Below are 3002 nucleotides of genomic sequence, written 5' to 3' on the forward strand. Positions count from 1 at the left end.
ATCGTCGATATTTGCAAACGGGTGTTTTGGGAGGTCTTAAACATTGCCAGGGATTCACAGGTTGTAGTTATTTGATTTATTTTTTACATTTATAAAGCGCTCACACAGCTCGCAGGCATCGAGGCGCTGTTACAAAAATTGTTTGTTTTTCTTAGTTGCTAATTGTGTGGTTTTTTTTTGTCTTAGTTAGCGCTTAAAGCGCAGACCCGGGGATCAAACCTGTGTTGCTTCATGTCGTCTTGGAATTCCAAGACGCGCATGCTGACACTGAGCTATCCTCCCGGGACATATATGTTTGAGGATGAAAGCACACATAGCTGAAAAGTAGTCCCAATCTAGGAGTGATGCCTTGAGTTAGTCATGGTTATTCACGTTTTAGCTTAAACTTTTAGGGCCCAATTCATGGAATTATTAGCTCTGAAAATAGGGAACTTGGGTGCCAAACTGCATGGAAATCCACATTTCTCGATTCATGGAACCGACTGCGCATGACTTTCTTGGGGCTGGGACAGGCCCGAGGCACCGAAATGATACCAGAAGTTAGATCATACAGAGTCCAAGTAAAAGGACCACGTGGTCAGAGCTCAAACATGACTATACCACGATAAACCTGTGCAACGGAAGTCAAGCAGAAAATGTTGGCAAGCACCTGGAAAACTATTTCCAGTCCTGATGAAGGCTGTTGGTAGTAATAGCTGGTTGAACTGCTACAAGCCCGAAACACAGACATGTTTACTGTTTTTGATTGTGTGTGTCTGCTACATATACCAGATACAAAACATTTCTACTGTCTAGCTCTTTATCAATGCTAAACCACACAGAATACAAAAGGGGGTTATATTTTCAGACATCTAACAGTGATGTTAATTTTTCATTTGTTTGTTAAGTGATGTATTTGTTTTCGTTTATAGGGAATGTACTGGGTTCAATCACCTGTGGCGACTCTATCGCTAATCTGTAATACACAATCTAAAAAAACATAATAACATTGCCATATTGAAACCATGATATATTTGTGTGTTTTTGTACAACCGGGATCACCCTGATCAGTAGTTTATATACAATTTGAATGACCTGGAGAGATCAGGGAAGTGCCAGGAGCCCCTCTTTTTCTACTTATACTTTTTCTGATTCATTATTAATTAGCTGCTATGTGAGTTTCTTAGTTCAACATAATAACTGGAGTGATCACGCAATCCTTATTGCTGAATTTTATTTTCAGACTATAACATGGTCACACCCGTTTGTGGAGAATGTAGAATCTATTTATGCAGGGAATGCTATTTGGTGGTCAGACCGGAATATTACGATCATAAATAAAGAGTTGTATGGTGTTATCAGAGGTTCCCCTTTAGAATGGAATATTTAACCCTCTGTTTTTTGAATTTTACTAAAAAATCTGGACCCTTCGTTTCAGGCTATTGAACTGAATGCAGTTACAGAAACCCAATTGGTGGCTTTTTTGGTAGATATTTACGGGTGTGGGTCAATAGATATTGAACTAGACCCAGACATCAGTAAATACATCACTGAGTCCCCGTGGGTCGTCAAGATTGAGTGTGAGGACATTGGGACCTAATAAAGAGGTGTAAGAAGTTGCACGCCCCTGGGCCTAATGATCTTATGAACTTTGAAATTGGACCCTGTAAATTAGTCTAGGTTTTTGTACATACTGTTTGGAAGAATAATGGTCTCGGGACTTCTCGCTGTCTCATGGCGTACTGCTAATACTGTTCCCATCTTTAAGGGAGGCTCAAGGTCTGACCCAAAAAATTATCAACCTATTTCAGTAGTCAATGCAGACTGTAAAATGTTCTCTTCGCTTCAGCTCGGTCATGTAGAAAAATGGGCGCAGTTAACTGGTAGACTTAGCCCATTTCAGACGGGATTCCGGAATGGACACTCCACAAACTTAAATGGTTTGATTGTGAAGGCCCTTCAAGATTCAGCATGGAATAAGGGGAATGGATGCACTTACCTGGCATCCATTGACCTCGCAATGGCCTTTGATAAGAAATCTAGGAACAGACTGTGGAGCAAACTTGCTAGTTGGGGTCTCCCGGGTGGATTGTTGAGGCTCCTGATGGGCCTCTTTGAGGATTCCAGTATTTGCATCAGATCGGAATGCATTAAAACCTTCAAAGGTTTGAGACAGGGATGTAACTTTGCACCATGACTGTTTAACCTTTACATCTCTGACGTAGTAAATAACCAGGCAGGATCAGGACTGATGGCACCTAGGATATGCTTGATGAAAGTGGAATGGTTGGCATATGCTGGTCATTTTCTGTTACTGCAACTCCTGCAGTGGCCTACAATGTTTCCAGGCCAAATTCTCCTTATATTTGCTAAAGATAATGGCCTTATAGTTAATCCTAGTAAGAAAAAGATTTTAGCCATCTCCCAGGGAAAGAAATGAAAAGGAAGGGTCTGGTCTTTGGAGAATACAGTGATTAGTATTGGTGAATTCTCAGGTTTATTTAGGCTTTCAAATAATAATAATTTAGCATTTATATAGCGCTACCAACACTCAGGCATCGGAGTGCTGCTTATTATTACCCACAGTGTGTGGTGCTCATTTATTGACCTTGGAATGATGAAAAGCTGAATTTGGCCCTGCCGGAGATTCAAACCTGTGTCAGCAAGCTCTGCACATATGTCAAAGTGATCGCTCTACTTGCTGTGCTATCGGACGTAGCAGACCTACTATAAGTGCTCGGTCAGGGTGCTCTAACATCAGAGAGAGCCTATTAAACAAAGTAAAATTCCTGACTTATCAGGTATTGAAAATTGATAGGAAATATGAGCATTTTTCAATCAAACCGACTCTTATCTTTTATGATGGTAGGATTGTCCCAAAATTAACCTACGGCCTGGAACTGGTTGTTGTATCTACCTTAAAGTTTCTTGACCTTATTGAAGTGAAAATATGGCATAAAATACGGAAAGTGCTGAATGCTATACCACTAGCAGCAATCAGATTTGAGTTGGGGATTGTCTCT

This window comes from Ambystoma mexicanum, chromosome 4p (assembly GCF_040938575.1).
Source record: "Ambystoma mexicanum isolate Mex_15411 chromosome 4p, UKY_AmexF1_1, whole genome shotgun sequence".
NCBI classification, from domain to species: domain Eukaryota; kingdom Metazoa; phylum Chordata; class Amphibia; order Caudata; family Ambystomatidae; genus Ambystoma; species Ambystoma mexicanum.